Raw genomic sequence first — 15376 nt, forward strand, 5'->3', positions numbered from 1 at the left:
AATACAAACTAGTGTTTGCAACCACTAATTCAAAAATTAATCATGAAATTGACCCAAATATCAAACACCCATAATCAATTTAGCCCTAAAATACAAGACTCATCAATTACCCACACTAGGGTTGAGCCACAACCCTAGCTATAGGGTCTAGCTACTCATATTTAAAGAAGAAAAACAAGAAATAGATGAAGATAAACACATATTAATTAATTGTTAAGCTAAATACAAAGATTCAATGATGAAATATAGTTAAAGTTGCCCAAAATGACTAAGAAAAGTCGACCCACGAGCGCAGCTATGCTATTACAATATCTGATGACCTAAAAATGGAAAAAGGATCTATTTATACTAAGCTAAAAAATCTGGAAAAAAATGCCCCTGCGGGGTTAGTGCGGACCGCACAGAATGGACTGCGGCCGCACTAGGACTCTTGGCTCCAAATCCAGCTCTCTGAACTCAAGCTCCGCGGACAGCATAGAATGGACTGCGGCTACGGTGACTTCTAGTGAGGTCTGCACAAAATGGACTGCGGACCGCATTGGCTTGAAAGCTCCAAACTGGAACTTCTCTGAATCTTGGCTCTGCGGACTGCACAGAATGGTAGTGCGGCCGCATGGACTCCAGTGCAGACCGCACTAAATCTAGTGCGACCGCATTGCCTTTTAGCCTGAATGCCTTCTCTCTGAACCTCCTAGTGTGGACCGCACAAAGTGTTGTGCGGTTGTACTGGACCTATTTTGCCTGAGCTTGTCTTGTCTTTGGTACTTGTGCAAGTTTCACTCCTTTTGAGCTGATCTTTGACATCTTGTCACTTTGTTGATCAAACCTGCAATCAAGCACAACTTATAAGTCTTTTGGGACTATTTTGTATGAGTTTCTAATTAAAGCATGAGCAAGAAGGAGTATAAAATGCGTCAAAATCCCTAGTTATCAGCTTCGACCCACGAAGAAGGCATGGGCTATAGCACACGAATACATGGGAATCGGGCAGAATTCAAGTTTCATGACCGTAAAATGCAAAACAACGAGGAACTTCCATGGAGGGAAGGTGACTATGGTTCCTTCTGTCATATTTGAAGGACCAAAAAAATATTAAACTATCCGGGTTTGGGGGGGCCACGAGGAAGGCGTAGGTTATAGCACACGAAAATATGCGAATCGGGCGAAATTCCAGTTTCATGGCCTTAAATCGCAAAAAAAAAGGAACAATCATAGTGGGGCAGTGACTATAGTTCCTTAGGTCGTATTGGATGGCGCAAAAAAATTTTAGGCGATCCGGGTCCGGGAGCCAGTGCCTACAAGGAAGGCATGAGCTATAGCACACGAAAATGTGGGAATCGGGCAGAATTCCAGTTTCATGGCTGTAAAATGCAAAACAATGATGAACAGTCATGGCGGGGTGGTGTCTATGGTTCCTTAGGTCGTATTTGATGTCCCTAAGCCCACGAGGAAGGCGTGGGCTATAGCACACGAAAACATGGGAATGGACTGCGGCTACGGTGACTTCTAGTGAGGTCTGCACAAAATGAACTGCGGACCGCATTGGCTTGAAAGCTCCAAACTGGAACTTCTCTGAATCTTGGCTCTGCGGACTGCACAGAATGGTAGTGCGGCTGCATGGACTCCAGTGCAGACCGCACTAAATCTAGTGCGGCCGCATTGCCTTTTAGCCTGAATGCCTTCTCTCTGAACCTCCTAGTGCAGACCGCACAAAGTGCTGTGCGGTTGTACTGGACCTATTTTGCCTGAGCTTGTCTTGTCTTTGGTACTTGTGCAAGTTTCACTCCTTTTGAGCTGATCTTTGACATCTTGTCACTTTGTTGATCAAACCTGCAATCAAGCACAACTTATAAGTCTTTTGGGACTATTTTGTATGAGTTTCTAATTAAAGCATGAGCAAGAAGGAGTATAAAATGCGTCAAAATCCCTAGTTATCAGCTTCGACCCACGAAGAAGGCATGGGCTATAGCACACGAATATATGGGAATCGGGCAGAATTCAAGTTTCATGACCGTAAAATGCAAAACAACGAGGAACTGCCATGGAGGGAAGGTGACTATGCTTCCTTCTGTCATATTTGAAGGACCAAAAAAATTTTAAACTATCCGGGTCTGGGGGGGCCACGAGGAAGGCGTAGGTTATAGCACACGAAAATATGCGAATCGGGCGAAATTCCAGTTTCATGGCCTTAAATCGCAAAAAAAAAAGAGGAACAATCATAGTGGGGCAGTGACTATAGTTCCTTAGGTCGTATTGGATGGCGCAAAAAAAATTTAGGCGATCCGGGTCCGGGTGTCAGTGCCTACAAGGAAGGCATGAGCTATAGCACACGAAAATGTGGGAATCGGGCAGAATTCCAGTTTCATGGCTGTAAAATGCAAAACAATGATGAACAGTCATGGCGGGGTGGTGTCTATGGTTCCTTAGGTCGTATTTGATGTCCCTAAGCCCACGAGGAAGGCGTGGGCTATAGCACACGAAAACATGGGAATCGTGCAGAATTCTAGTTTCATGGTCGTAAAATGCAAAACAATGAGGAACAGTCATGGCAGGGCGATGACTATAGTTTCCTAGGTCGTATTTGATTACCCAAAAACATTTTAGGTGATCCGGGTCCGAGGGCCCGTACACACGAGGAAGACGTGAGCTATAGCACACGAAAATATGAAAATCATATAGAATTTCAGTTTTATACCCGTAAAACACAAATAAACGAGGAACGGTCATGGCGTGATGGTGACTTTGGTTCCTTATGTCGTATTTGATTGCCCGAAAAACTTTTAGGTGATCCAGGTCCGGGACTCGGGCCCACGAGAAAGGTACTGGTTATAGCACATGAAAATATGGGAATCGGGAAAAATTCTATTTTCATGGCCGTAAATCGTGAAAAAAAAAAGAGGAACGGTCATGGTGGGGTAGTGACTATGGTTCCCTAGGTCGTATTTGATGGCCTAAAAAAATTTTAGGCGATCCGAGCCAGGGGCCTGGGCTCACGAGGAAGGCATGGGCTATAGCACATGAAAATATGGGAGTCGGGCAGAATTCCAAATTCATGGTTGTAAAATGCAAAATAACGAGGAACAGTCATAGCGAGGTGGTGACAATAGTTCCTTAGGCCGTATTTGATATCCCAAAAAAAATTTAGGTGATCCGGGCCCGGGGTCCCCGGCCCACGACAAAGGTATGGGTTATAGCACACGAAAATATGCAAATTGGGCGAAATTCCAGTTTCATGGCCGTAAATCACAATAAAAAAGGAACGATCATGGTGGGGTAGTGACTATAGTTCCTTAGGTCGTATTGGATGGCCCAGAAAAATTTTAGGAAATCCGGGTCTGGGTACTCGGGCCCACGAGGAAGGTGTGGGCCATAGCATAGAAAAATATGGAAATCAGGAGGAATTCCAGTTTTATGGCTTTAAAACTCAAAATAAATGAGAAACGGTCATGGCGAGGTAGTGACTATGGTTCCTTATGTTATATCTGATGGCCTAGAAAACTTTTAGGCGATCCGGGTCTGGGGTCACGGGCCCACGAGGAAGGCAAGTTCTATAGCACAAGAAAATATGGGAATCGATCAAAATTCCAGTTTCATGGCCGTAAAATGCAAAACAATGAGGAACAATCATGGAGGGGTAGTGACATTGGTTCCTTAGGTTGTATTTGATGTCCTGGAAAAATTTTAGGTGATCCGGGTCCAGGGGCCCGGGCCCACGAGGAATACGTGGGTTATAGCACATGAAAACATGCGAATCATGTAGAATTCCAATTTCATGGTCGTAAATTGCAATAAAAAATAGGAACGATCATGGTGAGGCAGTGACTACGGTTCCTTAGGTCATATTAGATGGCCCAGAATAATTTTAGGCGATCCGGGTCTGGGGTCTGTGCACACGAGGAAGGCGTGGGTTATAGCATAGGAAAATATGGAAATCAGGTGGAATTCCTGTTTTATGGCCGAAAAAAAAAAAAAAAAAAAAAAAAAGGAACGCCAGTGACTATGGTTCTTTAGGTCGTATTGGATGACCCAGAAAAATTTCAGCCAATCCGGGTCCGAGAGTCCGAGCCCACGAGGAAGGCATGGGCTATAGCGTACGAAAATATGGAAATCAGGTGGAATTCCAATTTTATGGCCGTAAAATGCAAAACTAATGAGGAACGGTCATGGCGAGGTAGTGACTATGGTTCCTTAGGCCGTATTTAATGGCCCAAAAAATATTTATGCGATCCAGGTCTGGGGGCACGGGTCCACGAGGAAGACAAGGGCAATAGCACACGAAAATATGGGAATTTGGCAAAATTCCAGTTTTATAGCCGTAAAATGCAAAACAACAAGGAACAGTCATGGCGGGGCAGTGACAATAGTTCCTTAGGTCGTATTCGATGTCCCAAAAAAATTTAAGTGATCCAGGTCCGAGCGTCCGGGCCCACGAGGAAGGCGTGGGTTATAGCACACGAAAATATGCAAATCGTGCAGAATTCCAGTTTCATGGTCGTAAACCCCAATAAAAAGAGGAATATGGCTTCTTAGGTTGTATTAGATGGCCCAAAAAATATTTAGGTCATCCGGGTCTAGGGGCCCATGCACACAAGGAAGGCGTGGGCAATAGCACAGGAAAATATGGAAATCAGGTGGAATTCTAGTTTTATGGCCATGAAATGCAAAAAAAAATAAAGAATGGTTATGGCAAGGTAGTGACTATGGTTCTTTATGTTGTATTTGATAGCCCAAAAAAATTTTAGGGCAATCTGGGTCTAGGGGACGGGGCCCACGAGGAAGGCAAGGGCTATAGCACACGAAAATATGAAAATCGGGCAGAATTCCAATTTTATGGTCGTAAAATGAAAAACAATGAGGAACAATCATGGCGGGGTAGTGACAATGGTTCCTTAGGTCGTATTCGATGTCCCGAAAAAATTTTAGGTGATCCAGATCCGGGGACCCGGGCCCACGAGGAAGGCGTGGGTTATAGCACACGAAAATATGCGAATTGTGCAGAATTCTAGTTTCATGGCCGTAAATCCCAATAAAAAAGAGGAACGATCATGGTAGGGAAGTGACTATGGTTCCTTAGGTCGTATTAGATGGTCCAGAAAATATTTAGGCGATCCGGGTCCGGGGGCCTGTGCACACGAGGAAGGCATGGGCAATAGCATAGGAAAATATGTAAATCAGATGGAATTCTAATTTTATGACTGGAAAATGCAAAAACAAATGAGGAACGGTCATGGCGAGGTAGTGACTATGGTCCCTTATGTTATATTTAATGGCCCAAAAAATTTTAGGCGATCAGGATCTAGGGGCCCAGACCCATGAGGAAGGCATGGGCTATAGCACACAAAAATATGGGAATCGAGCAGAATTCCAGTTTCATGGCTATAAAATTCAAAACAACGAGGAACGATCATGGCGGGGCAGTGACTATGGTTCCTTAGGTCGTATTTGATCGCCAGAAAATTTTTAGGCGATCCGGGTCCGGGGGCCTGGGACCACGAGGAAGGCGTGGGCTATAGCACACGGAAACATGGGAATCGTGCACAATTCAAGTTTCATGGCCGTAAAATGCAAAACAACGAGGAACAGTTCTGGAGGGGCGGTAACTATGGTTCCCTAGGTCGTATTTGATTACCCAGAAATATTTTAGGTGATCCGGGTTCGAGGTCCCGTGCACACGAAGAAGGCGTGGTCTATAGCACACGAAAATATGGGAATCGGGCAAAATTTCAGTTTTATGACCGTAACACGCAAATAAACAAGGAACGGTCATGGTGGAGCGGTGACTATGATTCTTTTTGTCGTATTTGATGGCCAGAAAAAATTTTGGGCGATCCATGTCCGGACGCCCAAGCCTACGAGGAAAGTATTGGTTATAGCACACGAAAATATAGGAATCAAGCGAAAATCCAGTTTCATGATCATAAATGGTAAAAAATAAAAAAGAGGAACGATCATGGTGAAGTAATGATTATGGTTCCCTATGTCGTATTTGATGGTCCAGAAAAATTTTAGGCAATCCGGGTGTCACACCCCTTTTTTACAAACTTCATTAACCCCTCTTAAAATAATAAAAGAAATTTGTAAAGTTCAAAGGTTTTCAATTTTTGAAAGTGATAAAAAAATTGTGTTCAAAAGGATTAACTCAGAGTCACCACCTGACATTTGATCTCGGTGTGTCAGGCCACCGTTTTTCTAAAAATAATTTTTTTTCCTTTCAAAACACTTGAGACTCAAAAACTAAGTCTGCACCAGAGATTCGGGTAAAGGAGTTCATTTGACTCAGGGAGAAGGTGTTAGGCATTCCCCGAGTTCCGTAACTAGTACGGTTGCGTACATGATCAAGTTGGCTTTTAAGAATATTCAAATTGAGGTAAAAATAAACACGAAAAAGAAAATAAACATACACGAGGCTCGAGGTCGTCCCACCTAATAAAAAATGAAAATAAAATTAGAATACTACGAGTTCTACTTTCGGCCTCCAAATACAAATACTTCGGGGCATACCCCGGATAAAAATATATACAAGATCTACGGGGCATTCCCCTGAATATAAAATAAAGGGAGCGACCTCTCACCTCGAAACCAAAAACAAACAAATAGAAAAAGACCTTAAGATTGCCTACCCAGGCGTGGTCGGCCTAAACATGATCCTAGCGATTATGAAAGAAAAGTAAAAATTAAGCTAAAATAAATAAAGATATTTCATGCTCATGTTCAACTTCATTTCATTTGTGATTTCACCCTCTACGGCTCAACATCGTCATTCAAATAAGAGATGTGCATACGATGAGAAGAATAGCATTCAAAACAAAACAACAAACGAAACAAAACAAAAAAAGAAGAAGTAGGAGACGACGAAAATAGCAAGGCATATAAAAGGCAACTCAAAACGTAAACCACAAAACTTAGCGAGGAAATCCCACTGAAAACTTTTCTCTTAATGACCTACTAACCCAAGGCAAAAGTACGATCACAACCTAAAGTGAATTGAATATTTAACTATAGAGTTTTCATTTTAACTTACGTTAGAAGAAAAACTATGCCACTGTAATTGAACACTAGCGCTACTAGTAATTTTTAAGCACTAACACATGAAAATGCCTCTTTATTTAAGAGAGTGTTTTAAACATGCTAAAAGTATTAATGAAAAGGCAAAATTGATACCAAGAGTGAAAGGAGAATACTTACCACAAAAATATGATTTCAAATTTCAAAATTATATGTAAATACTTGAAGAAAACGCTACTGTGCCTTCCATTGGGACCAAGAGTTGGCCAAATAAACAAAGAATCACGTTTTCAAAACCATTCCATATATTCATCAAATTAAAACTATTCCACAGATTTATGGAACAAAGAATTATTATTCAGTTAGAATGGAAGAGGTCAAATATGTGAATCTAAGATTTGGAATGAAACCTCAAGTTTAGTTTATAGTAGGAAACATGGCAGCCTAAGCCTAACAGAGATTAACATAGGAATACTATTAAATAGCTAAGCAAGTCTAAGAGCTCTAACCACAATTACAAATTATGACTACGGACCAATATCAAGGAAATCCATCACAACACACAAAATAACAGTGCAAACCGTAGGAAAGGGGAGAAGAGTGAACCTCGATAGCAATAAAAATCAGCAACTACACAGGTCTTGACTCCAAAATTTGAGCGAGAAAACAACGACAAGAATGAACCGCGACCAGAACGACGGGCGACAGCAAATTCGAACTAAACTCCGCACCTCAATCACTCAAACCTCAAATAATTTCCATTTTTCAAAAAAAAAATACTGAAATTGAAATCTGAAGGGAAGAAGCAAAACGCATCTATATTTGTGGTCGATTTCCGGCGGGCTTGAAGTGGCCGGTGGCGGCAGATGTGAAATAGAGAGGGATTGACGGCTGGAGATGGTTAGGGAAGGGAGGGGTGTCGCAGATGGTGTTCTTGTGCGTGGCGTTTTTGGTCTTGTGTCTGATTTCTGGTGGGAGGTTTGTCGTATGGTGATAGAAATGGCTGGGGATGGCGTTCTCTTGTAGGTGTTAGGTTGTTGCTTGGTGGGGAAAGGGAGTGTGTTGCGGCTGCGGCTGCCCCTCCTAGAGAATTAGGGTTGTCTTGGTTAAGAAAAAGAGTCTTAGGTTTAGGGAAAGGTGGTGTAGTGGGCTAAGAAGGGTATGGGCCAAGGGCTCAATCGAAATGGGCCTCAAAATTGGATTATTTTAGTCCAAATTTGATTCTTGCTCCCTAAAACAAGAATAAAAATACTACCCACATATATTAACTAATCCTACTTAAGTAGAAATGACTATTAAAAATAAAACTAACTGTTAAAACAAGACTATTTTTTAGTATTTTTTAAAATATCATACTAAAAATAAAAATGGGATTAAATTAAAATAATATTACTACTAAAAACACTAATATCATTGAAAATAAAGTGTGACTATTTTTGTATTTTCGAATTATATTAAAATAAAATAGGTTAAAAATGATATATCCTTCTGAAAAATCTAATACGTGAATTAAATAGAGAAATATGGAACTATTTTTATAATTTCCAATTTTTGTTCTTAAAATAAAGTAAAAAATTAGAATAATATTACTACTAAAAACACTAATATCCTTGAAAACAAAGTGCAACTATTTTTGTATTTTCGAATTATATTAAAATAAAATAGTTAAAAATAATATATCCTTCTAAAAGTATCTAATACGTGAATTAAATAGAGAAATATACTATTTTTGTAATTTTCAATTTTTGTTCTTAAAATAAAGTAAAAGAGTCAAAACTAGTTAAAATAACGATACTAGACCTAGACTAAATATTTAAATACTAAAATATGTAAAATCTTGGGGAGGGTCAAAATTTACATGTCTACAACGGGTTCGGAGGCCCGGACTCACGACGAAGGCGTGCGCTATAGCATAGGAAAATGTGGGAATCAGGCGGAATTCCAGTTTTATGACTGTAAAATGCAAAAAAAAAATGAGGAATGGTCATGGAGAGGTACTAACTATGGTTCCTTAGTTCATATTTGATGGCCCGAAAAAACTTTTGGCGACCCGGGTCTAGGGCCCGGGCCCACAAGGAAGGCATGGGCTGTAGCACATGAAAATATGGAAATTTGGCAGAATTCCAGTTTTATGGCTGTAAAATGCAAAATAATGAGGAACAATCATGGCGGGGCGGTGACAATGGTTCCCTAGATCGTATTTGAAGGCCCGAAATTTTTTTAAGTTAACCGGGTCCAGGAGCCCGGGCCCACGAGAAAGGTGTGGGTTATAACATACGAAATTATGGGAATCGGGCGAAATTCCAATTTCATGTCCGTAAATCGCAAAAAAAAAAAAAGAGGAATTATCATGGTGGGACAGTGGCTAAGGTTCCTTAGGTCGTATTTGATGGCCCAAAAAATTTTAGGTTATCTGGGTCCAAGAGCCCGGGCCCACGAGGAAGGCATGGGCTATAGCACAGGAAAATATGAGAATCAACGGAATCCGCGTCTGCCTTTGCGCGTCGTGCGCTTATGGACGCTGATTCAGCTTTTGAAATTCTTCCACTTTGTGAAACGATCTGTGCCTTTGCTTCACTTCGTTGTTTATGCCTTCACTTTTCTCCTTTTTCGCATCCGTTTTCGTGCCACAAGAGAATAGATGAGCTCCCAATCCTTCCGTTTTTTCTCCTTTTTGCAATAATTTGTTACCTTTTGCTCCATTATTATTCAAGATTACTCCTACGAATAAGAAATATGTAATGAGTATCTCCGCTTTTGCAGACAGGGTCCCGCTTCTGTGGAGGTTGGGGTGCACCTGCGAATCCTGGGTTGCCCTTCCTTGGCCGCTTCTGCGAGGCCTGGCTGGCTTCTGCGAGCTTGCACCTGTGGCTGGCCAAGCGCATGTGCGATTATGACAGCAACCAGGAGCTTCAACTATTTCTCCAAATTTTCAACTTGGTCCGAGCCTCGTCCAATTGACACTCAGGGTCCCCCGGGGCACCGCCCAAACATACCAACAAGTTTGAAATTATAAAGCAGACTCACTTGAACTTTCGAAACGCCCGAAACAACATTAAAACTAAGAATCACACCCTAAAATCAATTGAATCAAACTTATGAACTTCAAGTTCTTCAATTTACTTCCAATGCGCCGAAACGCACTTAAACTACTCGGAATGATACCAAATTGTGCGTGCATGTCTTAAATGACATTACAGAACTATTTGCGATCTCAGAATTCTGTTTGGATCTCGATATCACCAAAACCCGCTCCAAACCAAATTTAAAGAACTTCTTAAACTTTCAAAGAACCAATTTTCACTATTAGGTGCCAAAATGCTCCATGGTCATCCAAAACTTGATCTGAACATACGCTCAAGTCCAAAATCATAATACGAACCTATTGGAATCGTCAAATCCCGATTCCAAGGACGTTTACTCAAAATGTTGAGCGAAGTCAAACTTGGCCTTTTTAGCCAACATTAAGGAACCTAGTGTCCCGATTTTAACCTGAACCTTTCCAAATCCCGAACTAACCATTCCCGCAAGTCATAAAACAGTAAAAGCATATATGGGAAGTCTTATTTAGGATAACAGGGTTCTAGGAAGCAAAATGACCGATCGAGTCGTTACATTCTTCACCTCTTAAACAAATGTTCGTCCTCGAACAAGTTTAGATTGATACCTAGAGTGTTGAATAAGTGTGGATATCTGCTCCTCATGTCCTACTCAAACTCCCAGGTCGCCTTCTCGAGTGATTGGCCCCTCCACTGAACCTTTACCGCAGAAATCCTCTTGGATCTCAACTGGTGATCCTGTCTAGCAACAATGGGAACGAGCGATCATGTTTAGCAACAATGACAATTGGATCATCCTCATAACCCAGGCTCTCATCTAACTGAATAGTGCTGAAGTCTAACACATGTGACAAGTCGGCGTGATACCTCTGGAGCATAGACACGTGAAAAATCAGATGAACTCCTAATAGGCTAGGAGGTAAAGTAAGCTCATAAGCAACCCCCCCAACTCGTCTCAACACCTGAAATAGGCCTATAAACCTTAGGATCAACTAACCCTTCTTCCCGAATCTCATAATTCCCTTCATCAGCGAGACTTTAAATATAACCTTCTCGCCCACCATAAATGATAAATCACGCGCCTTCTGATCCGCGTAACTCTTCTGCCTGGACTGTGCTGTGCGAAGCCGCTCCTGAATCAACTTTACAATTGCTGAAAATACTTGGAGTTTGCATCTCATAGTCTTATCCATTTAGCTCGAGCTTTCTTTTGAAAGATGCTTTCTTCTATTAATGACCATTTTTTCAGATTCTCTAAGAGTTGTTTCTCTTCAGCGACTAGTTCATCTGAGTAGCAGCTAAACATTAGATCTTGTTAAAAGTTGAACTCATAAGATTTAAATCCTGGATCCGCCTTTACGAAAATGGGTACGTGTTGCGATTAAAGGTGTCCAACGGCTCGGGTATGGTTTGTCATTTACAAACAAAAAAAATTATATCATATTAATTTTTCACTTATTCTATTTTGTATAATTATAATTATAATTATAATTATAATTATATTTTTTCAAAATCGTTTTAGTCATTTTAATTTCGCTTCGATATCGGTACAGATCAAACGATAAGAAAAGGAAAAGGAGATAGAGAGAGGAAGGAAAAAGAGATAGAGAGAGAAAAGAAAAGGACTGGAGAAGGAATAAGGAAGTTTTGCCATGTGAAAGGGGATGAAAGATTGGTCTGTGAATTCCAGTTAAGGGAGAAGAAACTCCTGAAAATGAGCAATTTGTGGTCACAGAGGCTTGGAAGCATTCTGACTTCTTATGCAAAAATGATATTTTAAGTTGCTTGGAAGATGGCTCATACAATGTTTATAGCGTCATGAAAACATTGTCACGACCCAAATCAGAGGGCCACGACAGGCACCCGGTCCCTACTCAACCAAGCGCCACGTACCTTATCTTTTTTTTTCTATAAGACTCGTCACGACCATGATAGGCCACAGTTATATATATAATTAATAATATTAGAACTTACATCACATATCTAATTCAAAAAGATTTATATATAGATACATAGGGGTCGACAAGGCCGTTGACATGTCATACTTAAAGCTATACACAAGACACTGTCTGCAAAACCTCTAAGAAAACATGATCATAATATATATGTCGGAATAGGGTCCCCGATATCTTCATAAAATAAAGTAACATATATAGAACGTGACTCGGCAATACTACAGAAGATGTAGAGCTCACTAAACAAAAGCTGATATCTGGAGGCAGCCTACAGTGTATGGTTCTCACCTCGCCTATCTACACCTATGTGGCATGAAACACAGCACCCCAGGAAAAGGGACATCAGTACGAAGAATGTACCGAGTATGTAAGGCAGAAATGAAACGTAATAATAATAAGTTACTATCTCGGGGAGAGATAAGAGTCAACTTATAACTTCTGACTTGCTGCTGAGGGTCGTAACATATATAATAAAACCCATCTCGTATATATAAATAAAACTACAATATAATAGTTCTAGTTACCTCATTTTTGTGACGTTAACTGCCCAACTGATCAGTGGTAACTGCCCGACCGGTTGTAGCTCGATGGTAAATGCACTGCCCAACCGGTGGTAAATAATAATATATAACTGCCCAACCTGTGGTAACTGCCGTGATCGGCCGTAGCTCGGTGGTAAATACATGGCTTCCCGACCGACCGTAGCTCGGTGGTAAATGAATATGCATGACTGCCCAATTGAAGGTAAATAATGATACGTAACTGCCCGACCGGCCGTAGCACGGTGGTAAATGAATATGTATATATCACAATATTATCAATATTAACATCTTTATCAAATACCTCCTAAAATAAAATTTTCAAACTAAATATTATTATGCTATCCATTTATTGAATTGGCCTGACATCCTTTTATTTTCAAGTAGGTTATCTCAATATTATTCCTGATCGAAAAGTGCAACTTTCGTATAATTCACAAGAAAAATTAATGATTGGTCAGATACAAGATATGCAAGTAAGAATTTTCAACCATCAATTAATATAGCATTTTGACATATACTGATCCGAGATCCAGAGGAGTTCTACTTCTTATATGTAGTCTATGTGTATTTGCTTTTCTGAAGCTTAATTCTTTCTTTTTCTATTTGTGATAAGTTTCTTCTTACATTGTTCTCCCTCTCGCTTGAAGAATATAATTTTGAGCTTTTGTTTCCAGAGAACTCATTAACGCAATAGTCCTTTTTATAGCCATATGCATCTTAGTGTATTTTAGTTCTTATTTTAATTATCTGCCACTATTTGTAATCCAATTAACTTTAGGATACAGATCAAATAAACCGAGGAATATAAAGGATCACTTATGTTAATTGAATCTGTCTAGATACATATTTAGATGAATATCACTTTATGGGAATGAATAACATAGACATTCGTAACTACTAAGAGTAGAACCATTTATGAAATAACATTACATTTATATATCGTTACTTGGATTATGCCAAATGAAAGAAGGATTAGCCTTAACATACCTGGGGTAAGGAAAACTCCGTATAATATTCTTAGCGAAGATTGCACCGTACTCTTTTATAACTGCAAAATTTTTGTTGGAATTACATTTCTGTTCCTTGAATTATTTGGACGAATCAAGTTTTAGCTTGTTGAAATGCTTTGAACGAATTTTTCAAGCTTCAGTTCGTTGAATAAATTGAGGTTTTACTCTCGAAGGATTCAAACTTAAAGAAAGGATTTTGGTTCTTTGTCTAATGAAATGAAAATGGATCAGATTGTAAGTCTTTTATTCATTAATTCCAAATGTTCCTAGTTAGCCACCTAGGCTTTGAATGACTAAGAGTCATTCTTAGTCTTGTGGCCTTGTGCCACGTTTTTGGGGGTAAATTAATTTATTAAAATTTTCCACTTATTAGTTAACTGGGTAATGTTCTATTATTCGATAACTAATCAATTACCCGCATAATTTAAAAATTATCTCCAATTATTTAAAATTATATTTATTTTTAATATACTTTATATATATACTTTATATATTATACTACCATGGTCATATGGTACCTTTCATGGTACTATTCATAATTATCGGGTATTATCGCTCAACCCGTATTTTATCTCAAATTGGCCACTTTCAACGAAACTCGTTTTCTTTAATTCGTGTACCTTTTATCCTTCATGACACTTATTTCTTGCTTGTTATAAATAGCGTAAATACCTTAACCTTAAGATAATCTCATCCCCGAGTCTATGTCAATTAACTGAAGACAAAACTTTTAACGTACGAAAACGCGAGATGTAACAAACATCACGAGAGTTATGTAATGCTCTTAAATAGAAGTACAAGATTGAAGATGCTGGACTTATGAAGTTTGTGGCCGCCAATTTTTTTGGATTTTAAAATGGTTGACAACAAATCTGTCATAACACAAGTCCAAGAACTGCAAGTGATTGTTCATGACCTCCTTGGTGAAGGTATAAATCGAGTTAATATTTGTATTCAAGATATTGATTATTTTACTAATTATAAATTTATGATTGAAGATATGGGTCGTAAATGAAGCGTTTCAAGTTGCGGCATTTATTGAAAAGTTGTCTCTGTTGTGGAAGGACTTTAAGAATTATTTGAAACATAAGTGCAAGGAGATGACACTTGAAGACATTATTATTCATCTACAGATTGAAGAGGACAACAATGCTGCTGAGAAGAAGTCTCGTGGTAACTCAACAATAATGTGAGCAAATATTGTTGAGTAAGCATCTACAAGCAACAAAAAGAGAAAAAAGTTGTCTGGTCCAAAGAATTACCCGAGCAAGAAGAAGTTCAAAGGTAATTGCCCCAACTGTGGAAAGGTTGGACATAAGGCTGTGGATTATCGTGCACCGAAGAAGGAAGAAGAGTCAAGCAAACATGGTTGAAAAGAATAATGAAATGGAGGACTTATGTGCCATGCTATCTGAATGCAGCTAGGTAGGAAATCCCAAAGCGTGGTGGATTGATTCTGGATCCACTCGTCGTGTTTGTGCTAACAAAGAGTTATTTGTCTTTTGTGTTCCCGCAGGGCCTGACGAGACTATCTTTATGGGAAACTCTGCAATATTAAACATTGAAGGAGTTGGAAAGATATCTTTGAAGATGACTTCGGGCAATGTTGTGACTCTAAACAATGTTCTCCATGTTCCTGAAATTCGCAAGAACTTGGTCTCTACTGAATTTCTTATCAAGAATGGATTTAAGTGTGCATTTGTTTCTAAAAAATTGTAATAAGTAAGAATAATGTGTATATAGGAAAAGCTTACTTAATTGAGGGACTTTTCAAGTTGAATGTAATAGCTATTGATATCAATAAA

At 39.6% G+C, this 15376-nt stretch overlaps 1 long non-coding RNA gene across 2 annotated transcripts; it reads right to left on the bottom strand.

Moving 5' to 3' along the window:
• Positions 1-1487: 1487 nt before the first annotated feature.
• LOC107776857 (uncharacterized) lies at positions 1488-13772 on the bottom strand. 2 transcript variants are annotated; one of them, XR_012707989.1, is made up of 3 exons: positions 13549-13772; positions 12544-12749; positions 1488-1830 (listed from the first exon to the last, which is right to left on the bottom strand). It is a non-coding gene; the product is annotated as an uncharacterized LOC107776857 (long non-coding RNA). The 2 variants fall into 2 exon arrangements; XR_012707988.1 differs by lacking the exon at positions 1488-1830 and having other exon boundaries at positions 6341-12749.
• Between the last annotated feature and the right edge of the window lie 1604 nt (positions 13773-15376).

This window comes from Nicotiana tabacum, chromosome 1, assembly GCF_000715075.1.
Source record: "Nicotiana tabacum cultivar K326 chromosome 1, ASM71507v2, whole genome shotgun sequence".
NCBI lineage: Eukaryota > Viridiplantae > Streptophyta > Magnoliopsida > Solanales > Solanaceae > Nicotiana > Nicotiana tabacum.